Source organism: Sceloporus occidentalis, unplaced genomic scaffold, assembly GCF_023333645.1.
Source record: "Sceloporus occidentalis isolate IW3139 unplaced genomic scaffold, rSceOcc1.0.p SCAF_197, whole genome shotgun sequence".
NCBI classification, from domain to species: domain Eukaryota; kingdom Metazoa; phylum Chordata; class Lepidosauria; order Squamata; family Phrynosomatidae; genus Sceloporus; species Sceloporus occidentalis.
Window position 1 is genome coordinate 646,535 of NW_028317177.1, and position 26,502 is coordinate 673,036.

Genomic DNA, 26,502 nt, shown 5'->3' on the forward strand with positions numbered 1-26,502 from the left:
AGTGGCACCTCCTCTTATCAGGAGTAATGAATCATGCTTCTCTGTCTGGAAGTCAGACTGACATATTTCGTTTGGCGGATGCCAGGAGAACACTACATACCGGAATGCATAAGTAACTTCTGTAACGTCTAGGAAGGTTAATGTTAATGCTACAGCATACAAATACTTTTTAGACAGTTGTATGCTTTGAACTTTGTGGCACCAGTTTGAGGAAGGCCCTTTTCTGTTTAGCATGACTGTGCCTATGTGCAAACAGCAAGATCCATAGAGCCATGGTGTCACGTGTACCTTGTCCTGAAGAGGAGGAATCTTGTGCAGAAAGGCCGGACCTTGCACTGCCCACTAGCTAGAAGGTTAGGGTACTTTGAACTAGTAGTGAGCTTAGCAGGTAAACTGGAGATGCAGCACTCTCACAGATGATAAGCAGACTACCAGAATTCTGTCACAGGAGGAAAATAGATGCTGGCAGTATCACAGGAACTTCTGGGCCAGGAGGGAACAGCTGATTCTATACCCAGAGGCTGAACGGATGCTTACTGACCACTGGAATTTGGGAGCCAACAACAGCAGGAACCTCACCAGCAGCAGGACACTGGAGGAACGATAAAGGCTGACTGATGGATACAGGAACCTGTGAAAGTTAGAGCGTATCAGGCCACACGAACAGCAGGTTCAAACAGGTGGTCGGAAATTCTAAACAGGAGGTACCAGGCAGAATGACAAGCAGCAGCAGCGGAAAATCAAGGATTAAGCAGCCACAAATCGAAATGGGTAACCACAAACCAGGTTGAGATCCAAGTCTGAATCAAAATTTGAGGAGGCAATCCGGGGGTACAAGGATAAGCAGCAAAGGGTCAGGTTCAAGAGAGGTCAGGAGTGGCAGGGAATGGTTAACAAACAAACTTCAGGGACAAGGGTGACTAAGCCAAAATTACTTTTTGAGACTCCAAACAACTGCGCACCTTAAGGAAGGTGCCACTTGTTTAAGTAGTCTCTGAAGTCCCGCTAATTACCTGCTTAATTTCCAGGGCACAGTCCCTTTAAGAATGCTGACTTCTCGCGAAAGCCGGAAGCACTTGCCAGGAAGGATTTAGACAACTCGGCTCATGGAGGCGTCGAGCAGCGGGTACATGGCTACCTGCTCCATGGGTAACTATTGGTATTAACTATTCCCTCCTCCTAAGGTGTAGCATAAGGTCATGCCCAGGACCTAGGAAGTATTTTTTCTGCGATTAAATTGCCGAATAGGCCTAAGATTACAGCGGGTTCCCAACATTGATCTTCAGGACCCTAGCCTTTCTAATCCACCAGATATTCTAGATGACCCTTCCGGATATGGAAATTCAATATCTTGCTTTAAGAGAAGGCTTTAACAGAAATACATAAAACACAGGATGTAACTTGAATGTCTTAGGATGATCTAGACTGCCACTGGTCCTACTAGTTCAAGAATGGCAAAGGGTCCAATGTAGTTAGGACACAATTTTTTTTTTGAAGGATAACTCAACTGCAGGTTAGTCCTGGAGAGCTAAATCTGATCCCCAACCTTATATGCAGGAGAAGCATGACTTTTCTGTTGGCCACTGCTTTGATAAAGGGTTGTGCTATCGAAAGCGTATCCTTAATTAGTGTGAATCGTTCTTTAAGCAATCTAATTATTTGTGAAAAGACTGGTCGGGTAGAGTTAGGGTGTGAAAATCATGATTAGCTAGTAAGGAGACATCTTAGTAGCGAAGTGTAGTTGATTATTGTAGGAAAACTCAGCACATGATAAAAGCTGGAACCGATCGTCCTTCAAGTAAAAGGTATAACATCTGATGTATTGTTCCAAAGTCTGATTAGTTATATCGGTCTGTCTATTGGTTTGAGGATGGAATACAGTAGATAGACAATGTTTGATTCTCAGCTCATGACAAAAAGCTTTGCAAAATTGTGAGGTAAATCGGACTCCTCTGTCAGACACAATGGACATGGGTAGACCATGAAGCTGAAGAATCTTACACAGCAATAACAAAGCAGTAACTGCTGGCGAGGGGAAGCCTTTGGTGGGAATAAAATGTGCCATTTTGGAGAAACTATCTATTACAACCAGAATAGGGTTATGATCTTCAGAATTTGGAAGATCAAGGATAAAGTCAAAGGCAATGTCCCCCCCAGGGTAGAGTTTGAACAGGTAATGGCTGTAATAGGCCAGAAGGACATAGATACAAGTTTTTAGACTAGCATAGACTGGGCAGGCTTATACATATTGGTGTACATCCCTAACAAATGAAGGCCAACAAAAGGACCTGGTTATTAGTTCCTTGGTCTTTCTTATGCCTCCAATGGAGAGCTGACAAGATCAAAAATCATAGTTTAATGTTCAGTTGGACTAGAATGGTTTTAGAAATAACAGCACCGGAGGAAAGTAGGCTTCCATCTACAGCTTGGACAAATAGGGGCTTGGCTTGAGAACAGGTGGGCACAGAAGGTATTTTAGCCAGGTTGAGATCCATGAAGCAGCTGCAGGATCCTGAACCAATTATTACAGACAGGGCTATAGGCTTATGGCTCCACTGTGGAGAGAGACGGATTGTTAGTCTTGCTAGGGTTAACAGTAGAGTATCCTTGAAAAGTACGCCATAGGAGTTGGAGGATGTTGGACCACAGGAACCATGTTTGTGTCTTTGTGTTATTAAGTAATAAACATGTTTTAAATCTACTTCAGCCTAAGTTATTGTCTGATGATCAGGTTTCTCTGGTGGAGTGTCCATATCCTCAGCTTGGAACTCATGGGGAGGACAAGCTTTTATTGTGAATTGGAAAGGCTGCAAATCTGGGTCAAGTTTTAATCATGAGAGATTTTAATTATGAAGATATGGATTGGAATTTTGGAACATCTAGCTCCACTAAGGGCAACATGTTTCTTAACATGCTAAGTGACAAATTTAAGTCACAATTAGTAGAGACCCCAATCAGAATGGATGCCTGTCTGGGTCTATTAATAACTAATAATGATAAGCTTATCTAAAAGTTACAAGTAAGAGAACACTTGGGAAGTTGTCACCATAACATGGTTTCAATTCAGATTAATTCAAAAATCAAATTGGTAACTACTCCACCAAGACACTTAATTTTAGAAGGGCAAACTTTGACAGGCTAAGGACATCTATTGAACACACTTGTATGGATTGTTTTCTTGACAGAACAGAGAAGATATGTGGAAAACTTTGAAGCACACATTACAAAATTACACACATCAATGTATACCTTTGGGAAACAAATGCAAATTGAAAACAATATGGCTTACCAGCATACCTGGGACTTTCCGGGTTTGACCGTCAAATCTCTGGGGAAAGCACAGCTTCTCCGGGTAAACACCCGAATCCTCCAGATCGTGGGAGCGGGGTCTTGACACGCTACCCACCCATTTGCCCTCTAAATGGGGGTGTTTCCCACTGACATCAGGGGCGTTCCTGCTGATGTCAGTGGGCAGTCCTGGTGGCCGCGTTCCGCAAGGGAAGGCTCCGGGTAGAAGAAGTTCCCAGGTATGCTTACCAGTAGCATAACACAGGAATGAAAAAACAAGAAATTGGCATTCAAATATCATAAAAGCTAGAGATCAGCAGCATCATTTATAGAGTACAATGATGCCAACAAAGCCTGCAAAAGGCAATTAAAATAGCTAAGTTGGAAAATTAGAAATTGATTCCTAAAGAGAGTTAAATTAATAGTCATGAGTCATGGCTCAGTGTTTGCTGATGAAACACAAGTGGGTAACCTTAATGTTGCTTATCTGCAAGAGAATTCAGACAGAGTGGGAACTAGGCAGGCAAGTGGCAAATTACGTTCAATACAGACAAATGTAAAGTTCCGCATTATGGAAAAAAGTTATACCAAATGCAACTTATTCTTTAGATGGTATCTCCCGAGAGGAAAAAACTACTAAGGAGAAGGATTTCGGAATCATTTTAGACAACAGACTTACAAACAGTACACAATGTCAGTCAGCAGATGCAAAGACCAATAAGATATTAGCATGTATTAAATGGGTTATTTATTTATGGGAGGAAGATATCATCTTGCCTCTTTATAAGTCATTATAAGTCAATGGCAATGCCTCACCTTAAATATGCAATGCAATTCTGGGCACCAGTTCTTCCAAATGACATTATGGAACTAGAAAAGGTGCAAAGGGGGGCTACAAAATTAATAAAGGGATTAAAAGATGTTAGTTATGAAGAGAGACTGAAAAAGTGGCATCTATATACTCTAGAAATTTGTTTTCAATTCATACAAATCCAAATGCACAAGTCTAATGCTTAAGTATCCGGAACAAGAAACAGCAGAATTGTTATATGAAGGTTTTAATTCTTATTTCAGGGTCCCTTTTGCTGAGGAATTAAAAGGATTTGTTGCAAAAGGTATGTGTTAGAGCCCCCCATGGGGTGGCTGATAAAATTAAAAAAGAGATAGGTAGGCTACCTGAAAAAAAACAAGGAGATCCAAAACTAAGCACAGGGAAGCTCAAAGGGGAGTAGGATAAATACCTAAAGGCTTGAAGTAGAAACACACACCTGATGAAGAAGTCAGCGAAACGTGTTGTATGATATCAGTGGATATATAGTTACATGGTACATAAGGTTTATAAAAGGCCTAAGTCCATCAAGTTCATCCCTTCTACCTAACCTTCTTACTCTTGATCCAACAAAAGGCAAAAAAAACCCTAATTAAGCTTCTTCGAATTCTGCCATCAGGGGGAAAAATTCCCTCTTGACTCCAAAAGGCAATCGGATTTCTCCTTGGATCAAGAAGCTCTGAAATATTAATTCCATTTATAGCCCTGTATGTCATGCCTTTCTAAAAAAAAATGGCCACACCCCTTTTTAAGGTATCTAATGTATTTGATAACACCACCTCCCTTGGCAGTGAATTCTATACCTGTTAATGAGCAGGTCACTGAAGAGCTCTTTATATTGGCCCTGAATATATTTGTATACTGTTATCATATCCCCTCTAAGATGTCGTTTTTCCAGTGTATATAATTTTAACTTTTTAGTCACTCTTCATAACTGGTATTTTACAATCCCCTTATTAATTTTGTAGGCCTGCTTTGCACTTGTTCTAGTTCCATAATGACCTTTTTAAGGACCGGTGCCCAGAATTGTACTGCATACTGAATCAATACCTCATTTTATGCATGCCAAAACCTTATTGGCCCTTATTCCACGTATTCCACACTGTTGCCAAGTCTGTTGTCTATCATTATTCCTTAGTCCTTCTTGTTGGTAGTTTTCCCCAGGGATATTCCATTCATAGTATAGGTTGCATTTTTATTATTTTTACCATAAGGCATAACCTTGCATTTATCTATGTTGAACCTCATCTGCCACTTGCACACCCAGTCGCCAACTCTGTCTAAATCCTCCTGCAAAAAAGAAACATCAAGATTAGTCTGAATTACCCTGTGATATGGCTCTCAATGCAGCTTGGGGAATCATTCATAAACAAACTAAAAATAAGAGGACCCAGGACAGACCCCTGAGGCACTCCACTTAATACCTGTGTACAGTCTGAGAAACATACATTCACAACAACTCTCTGCATTCTATCTTTCAGCCAATTTTTGATCCAAATACAGACATTTGCCCCTAAGCCTATTTCTGTTAATTTTTAGAGTAACCTTTATTGTGGAATCGTGTCAAATGCCTGGTTTGTACTATTATGTATGCTTCTTCCTTTTCTTGAGACTCTGGCGGTAGAGAAAGTGTTCTAGGAAGCCCAGCTGTCTTTACATTCAGAGTATTTTGGGCTTCCAAGTATTACGGGTTAAATTGTTTTTAAACATACTGCACTATTTGTTTCTTTTTGTTTTTATTTGTTTGTTATTATAATTTATCATACAAACGTTTGAATTCCACAAGTACAACAGTATCAACCTTTTTGGACTTCAGTCCATTAGCACTAAACTAATTTATTAACACTTTAATTATGGTTTGACTCAAGTATTGTCTGTACAAAACTTGACTGCACGTTATTGTTAGACTTGGGCACCAGGGGGCTCTTCGTGTTCGTCTTCGTGCTCGTCTTCGGGGGGGAAAAAACCTTCGTATTCCGCGAATATTCGCCCGTTCCTGTCTTCTCTTCGGGCGAATATTCGCGGACATTCTTCGTGCTCGTTTAATCTTCGTTTCCTTCCCGGTTGCCTTGCAGGGGTTAATACGGGGTTAACAACACATCGGAGCAGCAGCAGCTGCCGTGAAGGAACGTGTGTGCAACTCTATTGGTCGTTTCGGCAGGGGGCTGGTCTGGCATCAACTAGTGAATTGCAGAACGCACTTCATTCGTTGATGGCAGGCCAGCCCCCTGCCGAAACGACCAATAGAGTTGCACACACGTACTGAGGTGTACTGTACACAAAATGACCTAGAGACAAATGCTCCAAGGAACTTGGCCTCCGTTTATCATACACAATCACACATCCATAGATGTTTAATAAAAGAATAGGGATTATTTTACATTTTTAAATTGATTTTGGACCACTTGTAATACATGCCTAACATTTGCTACCTATTTACAATGGCATACTTTGCAACAACCCAACTTTTACTGGACAGGACTGGAAAAAAGCAGGACTGTCCACCAAAATCTTGGGTGTGTTGGCAGGTATGCGGATGGAAAAATGTTGGACAAGAACTAAAAAATAGCTTAGGGTTAATGTACGGTTATGTTTAAGATTAGTAGCAGTGCACTGCTTTGGTTAAAGATGTATTATGTCTAAATAATAATTTCATTTTAATGGGTTTTAAAAAAAAATTAGGGGTTTATTTAAATGTATTTTAAAGTTAGATTTATTATTTAGTACTTTATTATATTTATTTAATGTTTATACTAGTGCTACCTACCGAGCTATAACTACCAACGTGTATTTGCATACCTAGTTTAGCTAAATTAGATGGGACAGGACTGGAAAAAAGCAGGACTGTCCCTGAAAAAGTTGGGTCTGTTGGCAGGTATGTGGATGGAAAAATGTTATAGTATGAAGTGTGAGTTATAGCGTTAATGCTAGTGAGTGTAGAAATGAAGGCCAGGACAAATAACAAGAGGAAAGGTCCTTGTGATTTTTGCATTGTACGTGTATGTGTTATGTGTGTTATGTGTGTTGTCACTTGTCACTGTGTTATATGTGTTATGTGTGTTATGTGTTATGTCACTGTGTTATTTGTGTTATTGTGTGTGTTATGTTTGGTTGGTTGTGTATCAGAAGGAAAATAATGAAATGGAAAAGGAAATGGGAAAGGCGAATGAGTGGGCAATTGGCGACCCACTCACCTGTTTCACCCCAGAGCAAAGCATCCAAACACTGTCAGTCCTAGACGTTTGGCAGCGGACTTCCAGAGCTCAGACACAAGGCCCTAGCGTAAGCTGGCCACTCCGGCGGAGGTAGCAGGCGTTGCCACACCGCAAACAGATGCAGCCAGGGGGGAGAAACTGCCCTTACCATTAGGGACATTTGAGGCATGACACTAGCCAGGAAGCGAACTGGCATCGAAGAGACGCTGGCACCACCACCAGCAGCAGCAGCAGAATTGGGAAAGGCGAATGAGTGGGCAATTGGCGACCCACTCACCTGTTTCACCCCAGGGCAAAGCACCCAAACACTGTCAGTCCTAGACGTTTGGCAGCGGACTTCCAGAGCTCAGACACAAGGCCCTAGCGTAAGCTGGCCACTCCGGCGGAGGTAGCAGGCGTTGCCACACCGCAAACAGACGCAGCCAGAGGGGAGAAACTGCCCTTACCACTAGGGACATTTTGGGCATGACTCTAGCCAGGAAGCGAACTGGCAGAGAAGAGATGCTGGCACCACCACCACCAGCAGCAGCATTGAAAAATGGGAAAGGCGAATGAGTGGGCAATTGGCGACCCGCTCACCTGTTCCACCCCAGAGCAAAGCATCCAAACACTGTCAGTCCTAGACGTTTGGCAGCAGACTTCCAGAGCTCAGACACTAGGCCCTAGCGTAAGCTGGCTACATTGGCGGAGGTAGTGTCAGGGCACTCGGTGCCGGATCAGGTAGGAGTCTCAATGCAGGGGCAGGTTCAGAACATGGATGTAGGCCAGCTGATGTGTCCAGTTCAGGGCTGTGCGCTACTTTAGCTTTAGATTTTCTATTAGGCGCCATCTTTAGGTGTTCAGAGAGAGCAGGAGAAAAACAGGCAGGAAACTGGAAGCCCACGGGCAGGGCAGACGGCTAGGAAGCCCAATGGCAGGGCAGACGGCTAGGAAGCCCACTGGCAGGGCAGACGGCTAGGAAGCCCACTGGCAGGGCAGACGGCTAGGAAGCCCACTGGCAGGGCAGACGGCTAGGAAGCCCACTGGCAGGGCAGACGGCTAGGAAGCCCTCAGGCAGGACACAAGGCTTGGAAGCAGCTGGACAGGTAGGTACGTCTGGAACACGCCGGGGTCTGGTACACAAAACTGGATCGTTGACGTAGCCAAGAGTCATACACAGGAGACAGATCAAATGCAGCAAAGCAGTAGCTCAGTATACAGGGCCAGGAACACAATGCTCTAGCAATGAGGCTAAGCTGATGCCTGGTTTATATTAAGCCTTAATTGACCAAACGAGGGGCAGGTGTTTCAAGAGCATTAGGGAACAGCATGGTCCAAGGAGAGGTAGAAGGACACTGCAGTCCAAGATTCACCTGGTGGAGTAGTGGATAGGTGATAAACCCAGAATCCACAGGGTTGCAGGTTTGAATCCTGGTGGTGCCTGACATAACCCCTCCCTTAAAGGCTGGCCTCTGGACAGCCTCTTGTTTCAGAGTGGTTTCTTTTTGTGGCCTTGTGTCTGGGCACAAAGGGCCTGCTCAAAAATAGCCTGGTCTTTCCTCCGTATGATGGTCCCATTGGAGGCCACCATGAGATCAGGTGATAATTGAAGAGGTTCTGCGTAAGCTGAGGTCACAGGAGTGGATGGATTTCGCTGTATAGCTGTGCTGGGTTTACTGTGGGTTGCAGTGAGGACACCATGTTGTAGAGGCGAAGTCAGAACAGTACCAGTTAGTAGACCATGCTTGACACAGGGTGCATCCTCTACTGGGGATGTATAGGACCCAAGGTCCTGATGAACAGAGGATGAATGGACACAGTCCATACTTGAAGGCAGCTTGGTAATGCAGGTACCTGAGGAGTCCTTCTGGTTGGGGACTAAGAGTGTTCTCCGTGGATCCGATTCCTGTGGAGATGTATTCCTCCATTCAGGGTTAGGCTGAGCTCTTGGGGGCCGAATAGGACAAAAGCTAATATAATGATTCTGCTCCCCACAATAGAAACAAAGGTTTTGCTCCCGTCTTCGGGTCCACTCGTCAACAGACAGGGGTGCTCTGGGCCAGGAAATACGGGTCCTTGTAGAGACGGATGCCAAAGCGGGCACGGGACAAACTTGTAGCTGAGAGTTCATGGTTGCCACCACAGAGGGCTTAGTGGCCTTAATAGTGGTACAACCCTCTGGAGCTGAGGCCACCCTGTGTGTAGGCTGCTGTGTGGGACACAAAACAGGCAATAACATAGTCTTCAACATTTTTAACTCATTTAGGAGTAATTTAAAGTTCTTTTGCTGGGCTAGCATTTGTTCAGTGAATAGTCCAGGGCCGTGGGTGGTTTTTTCAAAAGCAGGTGCAGAAGGTTGTGCCACGTACCTCAATTCAGGGGTGGAAGCAGATCTAGGAAGCTTGTCTTGGCTAGGTTTTACTGTGGACATAATCATGGATTTTAGGAGTTGGAAGTCCTTGAAAATCAATACAAAAAAATTGTGTTGCTCCTTTATGCAGTTTGCCATTAGCATGATCTGTTCGGTTAACAGGGTTAAAGCTGATAGCGCCCCTGCGGACTCCATAGTATGGCTAGAGCATTCTGTCAGGGCACTCGGTGCCGGATCAGGTAGGAGTCTCAATGCAGGGGCAGGTTCAGAACATGGATGTAGGCCAGCTGATGTGTCCAGTTCAGGGCTGTGCGCTACTTTAGCTTTAGATTTTCTATTAGGCGCCATCTTTAGGTGTTCAGAGAGAGCAGGAGAAAAACAGGCAGGAAACTGGAAGCCCACGGGCAGGGCAGACGGCTAGGAAGCCCAATGGCAGGGCAGACGGCTAGGAAGCCCACTGGCAGGGCAGACGGCTAGGAAGCCCACTGGCAGGGCAGATTGCTAGGAAGCCCACTGGCAGGGCAGACGGCTAGGAAGCCCTCAGGCAGGACACAAGGCTTGGAAGCAGCTGGACAGGTAGGTACGTCTGGAACACGCCGGGGTCTGGTACACAAAACTGGATCGTTGACGTAGCCAAGAGTCATACACAGGAGACAGATCAAATGCAGCAAAGCAGTAGCTCAGTATACAGGGCCAGGAACACAATGCTCTAGCAATGAGGCTAAGCTGATGCCTGGTTTATATTAAGCCTTAATTGACCAAACGAGGGGCAGGTGTTTCAAGAGCATTAGGGAACAGCATGGTCCAAGGAGAGGTAGAAGGACACTGCAGTCCAAGATTCACCTGGTGGAGTAGTGGATAGGTGATAAACCCAGAATCCACAGGGTTGCAGGTTTGAATCCTGGTGGTGCCTGACATAACCCCTCCCTTAAAGGCTGGCCTCTGGACAGCCTCTTGTTTCAGAGTGGTTTCTTTTTGTGGCCTTGTGTCTGGGCACAAAGGGCCTGCTCAAAAATAGCCTGGTCTTTCCTCCGTATGATGGTCCCATTGGAGGCCACCATGAGATCAGGTGATAATTGAAGAGGTTCTGCGTAAGCTGAGGTCACAGGAGTGGATGGATTTCGCTGTATAGCTGTGCTGGGTTTACTGTGGGTTGCAGTGAGGACACCATGTTGTAGAGGCGAAGTCAGAACAGTACCAGTTAGTAGACCATGCTTGACACAGGGTGCATCCTCTACTGGGGATGTATAGGACCCAAGGTCCTGATGAACAGAGGATGAATGGACACAGTCCATACTTGAAGGCAGCTTGGTAATGCAGGTACCTGAGGAGTCCTTCTGGTTGGGGACTAAGAGTGTTCTCCGTGGATCCGATTCCTGTGGAGATGTATTCCTCCATTCAGGGTTAGGCTGAGCTCTTGGGGGCCGAATAGGACAAAAGCTAATATAATGATTCTGCTCCCCACAATAGAAACAAAGGTTTTGCTCCCGTCTTCGGGTCCACTCGTCAACAGACAGGGGTGCTCTGGGCCAGGAAATACGGGTCCTTGTAGAGACGGATGCCAAAGCGGGCACGGGACAAACTTGTAGCTGAGAGTTCATGGTTGCCACCACAGAGGGCTTAGTGGCCTTAATAGTGGTACAACCCTCTGGAGCTGAGGCCACCCTGTGTGTAGGCTGCTGTGTGGGACACAAAACAGGCAATAACATAGTCTTCAACATTTTTAACTCATTTAGGAGTAATTTAAAGTTCTTTTGCTGGGCTAGCATTTGTTCAGTGAATAGTCCAGGGCCGTGGGTGGTTTTTTCAAAAGCAGGTGCAGAAGGTTGTGCCACGTACCTCAATTCAGGGGTGGAAGCAGATCTAGGAAGCTTGTCTTGGCTAGGTTTTACTGTGGACATAATCATGGATTTTAGGAGTTGGAAGTCCTTGAAAATCAATACAAAAAAATTGTGTTGCTCCTTTATGCAGTTTGCCATTAGCATGATCTGTTCGGTTAACAGGGTTAAAGCTGATAGCGCCCCTGCGGACTCCATAGTATGGCTAGAGCATTCTGTCAGGGCACTCGGTGCCGGATCAGGTAGGAGTCTCAATGCAGGGGCAGGTTCAGAACATGGATGTAGGCCAGCTGATGTGTCCAGTTCAGGGCTGTGCGCTACTTTAGCTTTAGATTTTCTATTAGGCGCCATCTTTAGGTGTTCAGAGAGAGCAGGAGAAAAACAGGCAGGAAACTGGAAGCCCACGGGCAGGGCAGACGGCTAGGAAGCCCAATGGCAGGGCAGACGGCTAGGAAGCCCACTGGCAGGGCAGACGGCTAGGAAGCCCACTGGCAGGGCAGATTGCTAGGAAGCCCACTGGCAGGGCAGACGGCTAGGAAGCCCTCAGGCAGGACACAAGGCTTGGAAGCAGCTGGACAGGTAGGTACGTCTGGAACACGCCGGGGTCTGGTACACAAAACTGGATCGTTGACGTAGCCAAGAGTCATACACAGGAGACAGATCAAATGCAGCAAAGCAGTAGCTCAGTATACAGGGCCAGGAACACAATGCTCTAGCAATGAGGCTAAGCTGATGCCTGGTTTATATTAAGCCTTAATTGACCAAACGAGGGGCAGGTGTTTCAAGAGCATTAGGGAACAGCATGGTCCAAGGAGAGGTAGAAGGACACTGCAGTCCAAGATTCACCTGGTGGAGTAGTGGATAGGTGATAAACCCAGAATCCACAGGGTTGCAGGTTTGAATCCTGGTGGTGCCTGACAGGTAGCAGGCGTTGCCACACCGCAGCAAGTGCAACCAGGGGGGGAGAAACTACCCTCTCCATTAGGGACATTTAAGGCATGACACTAACCAGGAAGCGAACTGGCAGAGAAGAGACGCTGGCACCACCACCAGCAGCAGCAGCATTGGAAAAGGCGAATGAGTGGGCAATTGACGACCCGCCTGTTTCACCCCAGGGCAAAGCATCCAAAAACTGTCAGTCCTTGGCGTTTGGGAGCGGACTTCCAGAACTCAGACACAACGCCCTAGCGTAAGCTGGCTACACCGGCGGAGGTAGCAGGCATTGCCACACCGCAGCAAGTGCAACCAGGGGGAGAAACTACCCTCTCCATTAGGGACATTTGAGGCATGATTTCAGCCAGGAAGCGAACTGGCAAAAGATGTTGGCACCACCACCAGCAGCACCGTTGGAAAAGGAAAAAGGTGAATGAGTGGGCAATTGACGACCCGCTCACCTGTTTCACCCCAGGGCAAAGCATGAAAGTCTGTCAGTCCATGGCGTTTGGGAGCGGACTTCCAGAACTCAGACACTAGGCCCTAGCGTAAATTGGCTACACCGGCGGAGGTAGCAGACGTTGCCACACCGCAAACACGTGCAACCAGGGGGAGAAACTACCTTAAACATTACAGATAAAAAAAATTAACTTTCCAAGCTAAGAGCTGGGTAACCCAACTTGGGCAGATTGAATTTAAGGAAGGCAATCTGCTCCATCAGATGAGGTGCCATGCATGAGCGCTGTGGACTCAGTATGTTTCCAGTCATAGAAAACACGCGCTCACTTTGAACAGTGGTTGGCGGACATGATAGTAGCTGCTGTGCAACCCATGAGAGTGCAGGCCACACACTCTTCTTTTCATCCCAGTAGCTAAGAGGATCAACATTAGGCGCAGAAGGAACTTCACAGAGGTAAAGTTTGACCATTTCAGCAGCACTACTCTCCTTTCTGCTGCTAGCTCTGTCAGATGGTCCAACTATACTCCCAAGTGCCTCTTCCCAAAACGCAGCTGCTCCACTCAGCTGTGTTGTGCTGCTTGTGGCACTGCTGCTGATGCTGCTGCTAGGAGTAGCAGACCACATCATCTCTTCCTCCTCCTGCACCTCTCCCTCCTCAGACAGCATTCCCATTTTACGCTGCCAGTCACGCACCTTGTTGACCAATTGCTCCCGGTAGCTACTGAGAACATTAAATTTCAAAGCTAGCTTTCCCTTAATTCTTGGATCGCAAAGGCACGCTAGCATCATTTCGGGACTCTCTTCCATTCGTTTGCGAAGGTGTACTTTTAGCAGATCCTTCAGCTTCCTGACTATGGCTGCTATGTCAGGATGTAGAGTGCCACCTTGAACAGCCTCACGGTTTCCAAGGAACACATCCATCTTGCTGCCTAGATGGGAGAACACTGGGATTACCTGGGCCAGACTGGCAGTGTTTGAGCTTTAATTTTCTGTGGCATCCCTGAATGGTTTAAGGACTGCCACTAGCTGGGCGATCACTGTCCAATCCTCCCTATTCAATGGAGAGGTAATCCCAATATTGTGCTCTGAGGCAAGATTATGGATTGCCCTCTGCTGCTCCAAAATCCTCTCGAGCATGTCTAACGTGGAGTTCCACCGTGTACTGACATCCTGACGTAGGCAGTGTACGGGAAGACCTGACCTCTCTTGCTCTTCCCTCAAAAGTTGGCTAGCCTTAACACTATGGTGAAAGTGCCCAGCGATCTTTCTGCAGCGGGACAGAACTACTGCTGCCACATTAGTTCCTTCTGACATTGCTGCCTTCACTACAAGATGGATGATGTGGGCTGCACAGCGCACACCAACAATATGACCATCTCGCAGCGCTTTCACCATATTGGCACCTCCGTCAGTTACCACAAAACCAACTTCAACATTGGTGCCCGCCTCTGCTCCCACCCAAAGGCTAAACATTTTCCTCATCGCATGCAGAATATTTTGGGAAGTGTGCTTTTCATCCATCACTTCTGCATGGAGAAGGAAAGATCGGTAGCCTGCTGCAGCAGCTTCCTTAGACACACCGGGCTGCCACCAGTGTGCTGTCAAAGAAAGAAAGGCATGCTGGCCGCTAGGTGCACTCCACAAATCTGTAGTGAAATGAACAGACTGACCAGCAGCCTTGGAAAGCTCCTCTTTCACTGCTGCAACACAGGACCGATACAATGAGGGGACAATGTTCCTGCTGAAAGTGGAACGTGACGGAACTGTATATTGTGGAGCCACAGCCGCCATCAATTGTTTGAAAGGCTCCCCTTCGATCATAGAGAAGGATGCCCCTCCAACAGCAATGAACTGACCAATCAGTCGCGTTACTTTATTGGCCTGCTGTTTGGGCATTGACCTTTTGGATTGGAATGCCACAAATTGTTCCAGGGTGGGCTGGACATGCAGTGCTCCAACCTGCCTTGGTCTCTGGCTGCCAGCACTAGTTGCTGCTGCTGCTGCTGCTGCTATTGGCTCAGAAGAAGAAGCTGTTGGGGTTTTTCCACGGCCACCAGCTATGCTGCCTGCACTAAGTTTTCCCTCTGCATCTTTCCCCAATAGCACAGCGTTGTGTTGAGTGCTGAGGTGATGCTTCATGCTAGCACTGGTAAAATGGCCAGACACTTTCCCTCTGCTTATTAGCTTCCCACAATGTTTGCACTTTCCATAGCGCCCTTCTTCAACATTTTCAAAGTGCTCCCAAATTGGGGCGCGCATAGCCTTGGAGTGTGCCTTGGGTGCTGCTCCTACTGCTCGGGGTGGATGAACAGAGGCAGAACTAGTGGTGGTGGGACTGGTGGTAACAGTACTGGCCATAGTGAGACTGCTAATTGCTTTAGATTTGCTAGGTTTTGCTGCTGCTGCTGGTGGTGGTGGTGGTGGTGATGATCGTAGCGGAGAAGGTGGAGGCTCAGGGGAAAATTGTGCACTAGTCATTTGGACACTGCTCCCTGAGGAATCTGATTCCTGACCACTCATCTCCTCTACTTCCTCTGGCTCATAGTCTAGCTCTTCATTAGCCAGATCGAATGGAATTCCTGCTAGGCTGGAGCTAAGACTGATATCGTCGTGAGACTCGTGACTAGTAGTAGTGCGAGCAGGAAGAATAGACTCTGCACTTGGCCTCTCAGTCTCAGGCTCCTCTGCTACCTCGCTAGGTGGAGTTCCACTATGTGTAGCCCTCTCTCTAACTGTCTTTACAAAAATTTTGTAAGGACTTGGTGGCTTGCTAGAGGTACTAGGAGGACATGGCGTGGCGGTACCAGTGGGAACAGTAGGCGCAGCACTAGTGGTGGTAGAGGCGGTAGAGGTGGGGGTGGTGGTGGTGGTGGTTTTCCCTACAAAGGAATGAGATCGCTTTGGTTTGGGACCCCTCTGAGTCTTGCTGCTAATTTGGCTCTGCTTGGTACCTTGCATGCTGCTGGTGGATGGGGAAGATGCTGCTTGGGGCAAAAGGCACTTCTTTTTAGTCACTGGGCTGGTACTACTTGTGCTACCCTTTAACTTTGAACGTGCTTCTGGTGCTTTAGGCTTTCCGTAAAAAACCATAGAGCTTGTGGGCCTAGCCGCACTACTACTGCCTGCTTTTGGTGCCTTTCCTTTACTTGATGATCCTTCAAGCAATGCTTCCCCAAATGATAAGCGAGAGCTTGGCCTACTTGGCCGACTAGACTGACGCAAAGGCTGCATCTTAGAACTGGTGGTGGTGCTGGTGGTGGTGCTGGTGGTGGCGGTGGTAGATGGAGCTTGTCCCTCCTTAGTCCCAAAAGGAGGATCCATTTCAAATTTTGTGTTGTGTGTGTAGTGTAGTGTAGTGTTTAAAAAACTATAAAAAAAAATAAAAATAAAAAAAAAGGAAAAACGAATTAAAGACAAAAAATTAGAGGAAGTTCTCTTCAGTGCTACTGCTTAAAAAGTAAAACTATGCACTACTGCACTGTGCTGTGTGCAATCTGCCAAAGTGCTAAAGTTATTTAAATTATTAACTCAAGATTAACTATTTAATAACTAGCAGTATTTTATTTTTAATTTGAATTTACACGGGCCTAAGAGCTTAGCCTACTACTATGCTAGCCTAAAGCTATATTTCCTTACTATAAGTCTACCTCTAGGCAGACGCTCTCAAACCCACTAAGCTAAAGTGAGGTTAAATCAGATTCAGTATATGATTTATTAATTAATATTAAGTTATATAATATTAATAGATTAGAAATAATTTACTTATATATTATGTATTATAGATAGAAGAATATAGATTATGAATTAGAAGTTAGAATTAGAATTACTTATATTATAGATTATGAATTAGAATTTATATTGTTATATATTATTTATAATATATTATAGATTAAGATTAAAGAAGATTAGAATTATTTTAGTACTACAGCTAGTAGCTTGAAGCTTTGCTTAGTACAGCTCGTCACAGTCAATTTTTCTTGAAAAGAATTAGAAATAAAATAAAATGTCACAGCAAAACAGTTAGCTTCACTGCTGGCTGCACTCACTAGCCCAACAAGTTCACTTCACTGATGGACTGAGGTGAGCAAAACACTAAGGGTACTTTTAATAAAATTGAAATAAAATGTAAAATAAATGAGAAAATCTTTGCAAAACACTGCTTGCTGATCAAAAAAAAACACAGCACTTATGCGGCTGCACTCACTAGCCCAACAAGTTCACTTCACTGATGGACTGGGGTGAGCAAAACAAATGAAATAAAATGAAAGATTAATTAAGAAAAATTGACTTGGTCTCTTGCTGTTGCTAAAACAAAGCACAAACTATAGAGCTGCAGCAGCAGTACTAATAAGATTAGCTGAACTATACGCTAGTAGTAATTATTTAATATTATTACTTTTATTTATAGCTAATTTAATTAACTATTAAGACAAGAAAGAATTATAGAATTATTGATATTACTGATTTTAGATTAGACACTAGTAGATGTCTTGAATGTCTACAGTACACTCTACACTAGTATACTATTACTAACTATAACTGACAAATATATATATAATTTTATAATGAATTCAATTATTAATTATATTAATTAATATTACTGATTTTAAATTAGACACTAGTAGATGAATGTCTACAGTACACTCTACACTAGTATACTATAGAATATATATATATATATGACTGACAAATATATATATATAATAATGAACTATTAAATTATAGATTCTATTAAATTATTATTTATAAATTCTATTTAATTTATTTAAGCAGGACAGGCAATAGGCACTAGTGCCAGCCCAGGGCAAGGGCACCCCAGTGCCACTGAGGCACTGGGTGCACTGTCAACTCAACAGCACTTACACTACAGTTGATGACAAATTAAATAAAAAAAATTAAATTAATCAAATTATTATTATTAATTATATTAAGTAGCACTGAAGTGAGGATGATGTACACTGTGAGAAATGGCAGGCTAAGGCTTACCAGTCTCACACAGAACAGAACAATCTCTCTCTGTAACGCTCGGATGCAGCACAGCAGTGTTGCCAAAGCAGTCACAGAGAAAAATGAATGGATCTCTCAGGCAAGCTCTGGTCTTATAAAGGCGCCTTCAGAATTCAAAAAACAGCAGCACAGGCATTGGACGAGACCCTTAGCGTGACGTCACAAGAGTGAGCTGATTGGACAGACGAGATCAGCTCACTCCTGTTTGAAATTTTGGCGGCTGTGCGGCAAAAACGAAGACGATCACGAAGAATCTTCGATTCTTCGTGGTTGTGAGTCTTCGTCTTCTCCTACGTTTTGCCGGCACTGTATTCTCTTCGGCGTGTCTTCGGAACGAACAAAAAAACGGCCTCTTCGTGCTCGTTTTCATGTTCGCCCGAAGACGAATGCGCAAGTCTAGTTATTGTGGTCTGGGAAGAGTGTAGCTTGTACAATATTAATTGCAATTTGTATTAACTTATTTATTACCATGTTTACACTAATTATTGTACATTATTGGGCACATGTCTCTATGAAGCGTTAAATAATATTTTAATTGCCACCTCCCAATAGGCAAAGGATAGGTGTGAAGGAGGCGCAAGAGATGGTATCCTACCACCTGATAGAATTAAATATTGGTATTTTTATATTAAAAACTCAATGTAAGAGGGTCATAGACAGTCACCATGGAAAACTATTAGGCTTCCACTTTCAATATGCAAGTTTAGGGAAAGTGGGGGCAGATCTCTTGTCACTTGGTTTTAGTTTCTCTAATCCTGAGGTGATATTTGCGATTTGGAAAACGGTGGCAGCATGCATTTATAACTTGCAATAAACTTGGGCCTTAATTTACTTACAGTCGAGTTGATACAAGTCAAGTATAAATGCATGCTAGCAGTTGAAAAACTGGGATTTGTCTAATCAGTTTCAGTTTGCTACTACAAACCTGCCTCAACTGTTAGCCTCTCTCAGACATTTCTCACATAAAGTATCCATGCATATATGTAAAAAATATTTCTATGTTAATATATATTGTATAATTAAGTGTCATTTCTGTTTTTTAAAGGCTTTGGTATGAAAATAAGAAGGTTTTTACAGAAAGCCAGAAAGCTGAGCTAGGGAAACATTCACTTTCAAAGGTGATTTGTGATAACACGGGCCTTACACACATACCGACAGATGTCTTTATAATGGGAACCTACCCAAATGACTTAACGTCTTGTGATATTTTACCTGGCATCAATCTCCAAGCCTGGAAAGAGAACTTCCAAAAAGGTAGGATGGTACAACATTTATATAAACTGTGTTAACATTTTCAAAAAACAAAATACTGTCTGCGCTAACATTTTCAAATACAGATGAAGTGAAGCAGGATTATAAGTCTTAGTGCTATAAGAAATATAAAGTGCAATTTTTAACCCAAACTACCACTTTGTTGTGTATTGGTTATTTTCTGTACACTAAGATACTAGATGTAAGTGAGGCTGCTTAATTGACGTGTTATACTGTAAATAGATTTCTTATCAAGTCTTTTTTATTACCATATTTGCTTGATTATAAGACGACCCCTCAAAATCGAATATTAATTTAGGAAATGTCTTATACCCCCCATATGCCACTGTGCCCCATAATATGCCTTTTAACCCCCTCTGTGCCACTCTGCCTCCAGAAATGCCTTATACCCCACTCTGGCATTTAGGGGGTTAAAAGGGATATCATGGGGCAGAGTGGCATATAGGGAGGTATAAGGCATTTCAGGAGGCAGAGTGGCGTATAGAGGGTTACAAGGCATTTCTGGAGGCAGAGTGGCATAAAGGGGGTTAAAACATATATATGGAGACAAAGTGGCATTAAGGGGGGTTAAAAGGCATATCATAGAGCACTAGCGTATTTGCTCGATTATAAGACTACCCCCCAAAATCGAATATTAATTTAGGAAAAAAAGAAAAAGCCTGACTACATAGACTACCATAGAGCACTCTGCCTACAGAAATTCCTTATGCAACCATTTAACACCCTCCCTCAAACTTACCGGTGCTTCTGACACCCTGGTATGTAGTCGGGGCATCGGGTAGACGTCTACGCGATTCGCGTAGGCAACCTCCGCTGGAACCGTAAGGAGGTGCCGTTAGCAGCGGGGGATGTCTGCAGTGATGGACGCAGACAACCCCCGTTGCAAACCGCACCTCCTTCCAGCTGCAGCGGAAGTTGCCTACGTGAATCGCGTAGACGTCTACCCACTGCCCCGACTACACACCAGGAAGTCAGAAGCACCGGTAAGTTTGGGGGGAAGGTTACCAGACAGGAGACTCCTGGACCCCTGCAGCGTTGCGGGGGATATGGATCTTAGTCTCATGGTCAGACCTATTTGCGGTCTGATTATAACATGACCCTGATTATAAGAGGACGTGTATTTTTCAGAGCATTTGCTCTGAAAAAAGCCTCGTCTTATAATCGAGCAAATACAGTATTATTGGTGGTGGGACAAAGCCCTGCAATTTTCAAAGAATAACATAAAACCTAGTTTTTGCCGAATGTGGGGATCAAACCCACGACTCTAAACATAAGAGTCTTACACTTTGCCAATTCAAGTGGCCAGCTTGTCATAATTTGCATAGCTAAAGGCCCCCTTGTGTAGCTGTTGCTGGCTGAAGGGAAATTGCTATGTGTCTGGGTGGACGCTGGCTCCATTTCACATGCTACAAAGTAGTTTTCATTTCTTGGCATTACTGTTAAAAAAAAAGGTTGCCTAGTGTATTTATTTTCCCTAGGCTCTGTCATCTGAAGGTTTAAGTTTAGGCCCACCAGTAAACGTCAGAAAAAGCAGGAGGGCTTTTAGTGGACGATAAATAAGCATGAAATCTGCCTACGACACCAAGCTAATAAGTAGTTCAATGGATGCTGTATAAATACATCCTATTTGAAGCTGAACGCCTTTGGCTTTTTCATATTATTACTCATTGGTTTTGGGAGGAATACGGGCATAGGCTGTGAACTGCAATTTTCAAAGGTTGACATAAAAACCATATCTTCGCCCAACGTGGGACTCGAAAACACGACCCTTAGATTAAGAGTCTCATGCTCTACCGACTGAGCTAGCCAGGTTGTTATACTTGCAGCCTCCCCACAGAATCGGGGCTACTATCAATAGTTGCACTCAGCGCTATCTTAGGAACGTTTAGAGAAATTGCCAGTACTCGAGATGGTCACCAGCTCCATTTGACATAGAAGAAAGAAGTCAAAAGCTTTATCAAAAAAGGGAAAAATCTTTTGTCATTATTTCTTCTAGGCTCTGTCATCTGAAGGTTTAAGCTTAGGCCCACCAGTAAACATCAGAAAAAGCTGGCATGAAATCTGCCTATGACACCTGCCAAGCTCATAAGTAGTGCAATGGATGCTGTATAAATACATCTTAATTTGAAGCTGAATGCCTTTGGCTTTTTCATATTATCAGTCTTATTGGTGTTGGGAGGAATACAGGCGTAGACTGTGAGCTGTGATTTTCAAGGATTGACATAAAGACGATATCTTCGCCCAACATGGGGCTCGAACCCATGACCCTGAGATTAAGAGTCTCATGCTCTACCGACTGAGCTAGCCGGGCTGTGATACCAGCATGTTCCCCACAGAATCGGGGCTACTATCACTTGTTGCACTAATCAGTATGTCAGGAACTTTTAGAGAAATTGCCATAAAAACCACATCTGCACCCAACGTGGGGCTCGAACCCACGACCCTGAGATTAAGATTCTCATGCTCTACCGACTGAGCTAGCCGGGCTGTGATATCTACGCTGGCCCCACAGAATCGGGGCTACTATCACTTGTTGCACTCAGCGCTATTTTAGGAACGTTTAGAGAAATTGCCAGGACTCGAGATGGTCACCAGCTCCATTTGACATAGAAGAAAGAAGTCAAAAGCTTTATCAAAGAAGGGAAAAATCTTTTGTCATATTATTTCCCCTAGGCTCTGTCATCTGAAGGTTTAAACTTAGGCCCACCAGTAAACATCCGAAAAAGATGGCATGAAATCTGCCTATGACACCTGCCAAGCTCATAAGTAGTGCAATGGATGCTGTATAAATACATCCTAATTTGAAGCTGAACGCCTTTGGCTTTTTCATATTATCAGTCTTTTTAGTGTTTGAAGGAATACAGGCATAGCCTGTGAGCTGCGATTTTCAAAGGCTGAAATAAAGACGATATCCTTGCCCAATGTGGGGATTGAACCCACGACCCTGAGATTAAGAGTCTTATGCTCTACCGACTGAGCTAGCCGGGCTGTGACACCAGCATGTTCCCCACAGAATCGGGGCTACTATCACTTGTTGCACTCATCAGTATGTCAGGAACTTTTAGAGAAATTGCCATAAAAACCACATCTTCACCCAACGTGGGGCTCAAACCCACGACCCTGAGATTAAGAGTCTCATGCTCTACCAACTGAGCTAGCTGGGCTGTGATACCGGCATGTTCCCCACAGAATCGGGGCTACTATCACTTGTTTCACTCATCAGTATGTCAGGAATTTGTAGAGAAATTGCCATAAAAACCACATCTTCACCCAACGTGGGGCTCAAACCCACGACCCTGAGATTAAGAGTCTCATGCTCTACCGACTGAGCTAGCCGGGCTGTGATACCAGCATGTTGCCCACAGAATCGGGGCTACTATCACTTGTTGCACTCATCAGTATGTAAGGAACTTTTAGAGAAATTGCCATAAAAACCACATCTTCGCCCAACGTGGGGCTCGAACCCACGACCCTGAGATTAAGAGTCTCATGCTCTACCGACTGAGCTAGCCGGGCTGTGATATCTGTGCATATCCCACAGAATCGGGGCTACTATCACTTGTTGCACTCAGCGCGATTTTAGGAACGTTTAGAGAAATTGCCATAAAAACCACATCTTTGCCCAACGTGGGGCTCGAACCCACGACCCTGAGATCAAGAGTCTCAAGCTCTACCGACTGAGCTAGCCGGGCTGTGACATCTGTGCTAATCCCACAGAATCAGGGCTACTATCACTTGTTGCACTCAGCACGATCTTAGGAACGTTTAGAGAAATTGCCAGGACTCGAGATGGTCACCAGCTCCATTTGACATAGAAGAAAGAAGTCAAAAGCTTTATCAAAGAAGGGAAAAACCTTTTGTTATATTATTTCCCCTAGGATCTGTCATCTGAAGGTTTAAGCTTAGGCCCACCAGTAAACATCAGAAAAAGCTGGCATGAAATTTGCCTATGACACCTGCCAAGCTCATAAGTAGTGCAATGGATGCTGTATAAATACATCCTAATTTAAAGCTGAACGCCTTTGGCTTTTTCATATTATCAGTCTTATTGGTGTTGGAAGGAATACGGGCATAGACTGGGAACTGCGATTTTCAAAGTTTGAAATAAAGACGATATCTTCGTGATACCGGCATGTTCCCCACAAAATCGGGCCTACTATCACTTGTTGCACTCAGCGCTCTTAGGAACGTTTAGAGAAATTGCCAGGACTCGAGATGGTCACCAGCTCCATTTGACATAGAAGAAAGAAGTCAAAAGCTTTCTCAAAGAAGGGAAAAATCTTTTGTCATATTATTTCCCCTAGGCTCTGTCATCTGAAGGTTTAAGCTTAGGCCCACCACTAAACATCAGAAAAAGCTGGCATTAAATCTGCCTATGACACCTGCCAAGCTCATAAGTAGTGCGATGGATGCTGTAAAAATTCGTCCTAATTTGAAGCTGAACGCCTTTGGCTTTTTCATATTATCAGTCTTTTTAGTGTTGAAAGGAATACAGGCATAGCCTGTGAACTGCGATTTTCAAAGGTTGAAGCAAAGACGATATCCTCGTCCAACGTGGGGCTTGAACCCACGACCCTGATATTAAGAGTCTCATGCTCTACCAACTGAGCTAGCAAGGCTGTGATACCTGCATGTTGCCCACAGAATCGGGGCTACTATCACTTGTTGCACTCATCAGTATGTCAGGAACTTTTAGAGAAATTGCCATAAAAACCACATCTTCGCCCAACGTGGGGCTCGAACCCACGACCCTGAGATTAAGAGTCTCATGCTCTACCGACTGAGCTAGCCGGGATGTGACACCGGTATGTTGCCCACAGAATCGGGGCTACTATCACTTGTTACACTCATCAGTATGTCAAGAACTTTTAGAGAAATTGCCATAAAAACCACATCTTCGCCCAACGTGGGGCTCGAACCCACGACCCTGGGATTAAGAGTCTCATGCTCTACCGACTGAGCTAGCCGGGCTGTGATATCTGTGCTAATCCCACAGAATCGGGGCTACTATCACTTGTTGCACTCAGCGCGATTTTAGGAACGTTTAGAGAAATTGCCAGGACTCGAGATGGTCACCAGCTCCATTTGACATAGAAGAAAGAAGTCAAAAGCGTTATCAAAGAAGGGAAAAATCTTTTGTCATATTATTTCCCCTAGGCTCTGTCATCTGAAGGTTTAAGCTTAGGCCCACCACTAAACATCAGAAAAAGCTGGCATGAAATCTGCCTATGACACCTGCCAAGCTCATAAGTAGTGCGATGGATGCTGTATAAATACATCCTAATTTGAAGCTGAATGCCTTTGGCTTTTTCATATTATCAGTTTTTTTAGTGTTGGAAGGAATACAGGCATAGCCTGTGAACTGCGATTTTCAAAGGCTGAAATAAAGATGATATCCTCGCCCAACGTGGGGCTTGAACCCACGACCCTGAGATTAAGAGTCTCATGCTCTACCGACTGAGATAGCCGGGATGTGATAACGGCAAGTCCCCCACAAAATCGGGGCTACTATCACTTGTTGCACTTAGCGCTATCTTAGGAACGTTTAGAGAAATTGCCAGGACTCGAGATGGTCACCAGCTCCATTTGACATAGAAGAAAGAAGTCAAAAGCTTTATCAAAGAAGGGAAAAATCTTTTGTCATATTATTTCCCCTAGGCTCTGTCATCTGAAGGTTTAAGCTTAGGCCCACCAGTAAACATCAGAAAAAGCTGGCATGAAATCTGCCTATGACACCTGCCAAGCTCATAAGTAGTGCAATGAATGCTGTATAAATGCATCCTAATTTGATGCTGAACGCCTTTGGCTTTTTCATATTATCAGTCTTATTGGTGTTGGGAGGAATACGGGCGTAGACTGTGAACTTTGATTTTCAAAGGTTGAAATAAAATGATATCTTTGTCCAACGTGGCGCTTGAACCCACAACACTGAGATTAAGAGTCTCATGCTCTACCGACCGAGCTAGCTGGGCTGTGATACCAGCAGGCGCCCCACAGATTCGGGGCTACTATCACTTGTTGCACTCAGCGCTCTTAGGAACGTTTGGAGAAATTGCCAGGACTCGAGATGGTCACCAGCTCCATTTGACATAGAAGAAAGAAGTCAAACGTTTTATCAAAGAAGGGAAAAATCTTTTGTCATATTATTTCCCCTAGGCTCTGTCATTTGAAGGTTTAAGCTTAGGCCCACCAGTAAACATCAGAAAAAGCTGGCATGAAATCTGCCTATGACACCTGCCAAGCTCGTAAGTAGTGCAATGGATGCTGTATAAATACATCCTAATTTGAAGCTGAACGCCTTTGGCTTTTTCATATTATCAGTCTTATTGGTGTTGGGAGGAATACGGGCGTAGACTGTGAACTGCGATTTTCAAAGGTTGAAATAAAAACGATATCTTCGCCCAACGTGGGGCTCGAATCCACGACCCTGAGATTAAGAGTCTCATGCTACTATCACTTGTTGCACTCATCAGTATGTGAGGAACTTTTAGAGAAATTGACATAAAAATCACATCATCGCCCAACGTGGGGCTTGAACACAGGACCCTGAGATTAAGAGTCTCATGCTCTACCGACTGAGCTAGCTGGGCTGTGATGCTTGCATGCCCCCAACCGAATTGGGGCTACTATCACTTGTTGCACTCATCAGTATGTCAGGAACTTTTAGAGAAATTGCCATAAAATTCACATCTTCGCCCAACGTGGGGCTCGAACCCACGACCCTGAGATTAAGAGTCTCATGCTCTACCGACTGAGCTAGCCAGGCTGTGATACTGGCATGTCCCCCACAAAATCGGGGCTGCTATCACTTGTTGCACTCATCAGTATGTAAGGAACTTTTAGAGAAATTGCCATAAAAACCACATATTCGCCCAATGTGGGGCTTGAACCCACGACCCTGAGATTAAGAGTCTCACGCTCTACCAACTGAGCTAGCCGGGTTATGATATTTGCGTTAACCCCACAGAATCGGGGCTAATATTACTTGTTGCACTCAGCGCTATCTTAGGAACGTTTAGCGAAATTGCCAGGACTCGAGATGGTCACCAGCTCCATTTGACATACAAGAAAGAAGTCAAAAGCTTTATCAAAGACGGGAAAAATCTTTTGTCATATTATTTCCCCTAGGCTCTGTCATCTGAAGGTTTAAGCTTAGGCCCACCAGTAAACATCAGAAAAAGTTGGCATGAAATCTGCCCATGACACCTGCCAAGCTCATAAGTAGTTCAATGGATGCTGTATAAATACATCCTAATTTGAAGCTGAACGCCTTTGGCTTTTTCATATTATCACTCTTATCGGTGTTGGGA

At 44.4% G+C, this 26,502-nt stretch overlaps 8 non-coding genes across 8 annotated transcripts; all 8 read right to left on the minus strand.

Annotated features, from left to right (window-relative positions):
• Positions 1-21,430: 21,430 nt before the first annotated feature.
• On the minus strand, positions 21,431-21,503 carry TRNAK-CUU (transfer RNA lysine (anticodon CUU)). Its single transcript has one exon. It is a non-coding gene; the product is annotated as a tRNA-Lys (tRNA).
• Positions 21,504-22,283: 780 nt separating this feature from the next.
• Positions 22,284-22,356, minus strand: TRNAK-CUU (transfer RNA lysine (anticodon CUU)). The gene has a single exon. It is a non-coding gene; the product is annotated as a tRNA-Lys (tRNA).
• A 279-nt stretch (positions 22,357-22,635) lies between these two features.
• TRNAK-CUU (transfer RNA lysine (anticodon CUU)) lies at positions 22,636-22,708 on the minus strand. Its single transcript has one exon. It is a non-coding gene; the product is annotated as a tRNA-Lys (tRNA).
• A 103-nt stretch (positions 22,709-22,811) lies between these two features.
• On the minus strand, positions 22,812-22,884 carry TRNAK-CUU (transfer RNA lysine (anticodon CUU)). Its single transcript has one exon. It is a non-coding gene; the product is annotated as a tRNA-Lys (tRNA).
• Positions 22,885-23,914: 1,030 nt separating this feature from the next.
• On the minus strand, positions 23,915-23,987 carry TRNAK-CUU (transfer RNA lysine (anticodon CUU)). Its single transcript has one exon. It is a non-coding gene; the product is annotated as a tRNA-Lys (tRNA).
• A 103-nt stretch (positions 23,988-24,090) lies between these two features.
• Positions 24,091-24,163, minus strand: TRNAK-CUU (transfer RNA lysine (anticodon CUU)). The gene has a single exon. It is a non-coding gene; the product is annotated as a tRNA-Lys (tRNA).
• A 1,722-nt stretch (positions 24,164-25,885) lies between these two features.
• On the minus strand, positions 25,886-25,958 carry TRNAK-CUU (transfer RNA lysine (anticodon CUU)). Its single transcript has one exon. It is a non-coding gene; the product is annotated as a tRNA-Lys (tRNA).
• Positions 25,959-26,061: 103 nt separating this feature from the next.
• Positions 26,062-26,134, minus strand: TRNAK-CUU (transfer RNA lysine (anticodon CUU)). Its single transcript has one exon. It is a non-coding gene; the product is annotated as a tRNA-Lys (tRNA).
• Between the last annotated feature and the right edge of the window lie 368 nt (positions 26,135-26,502).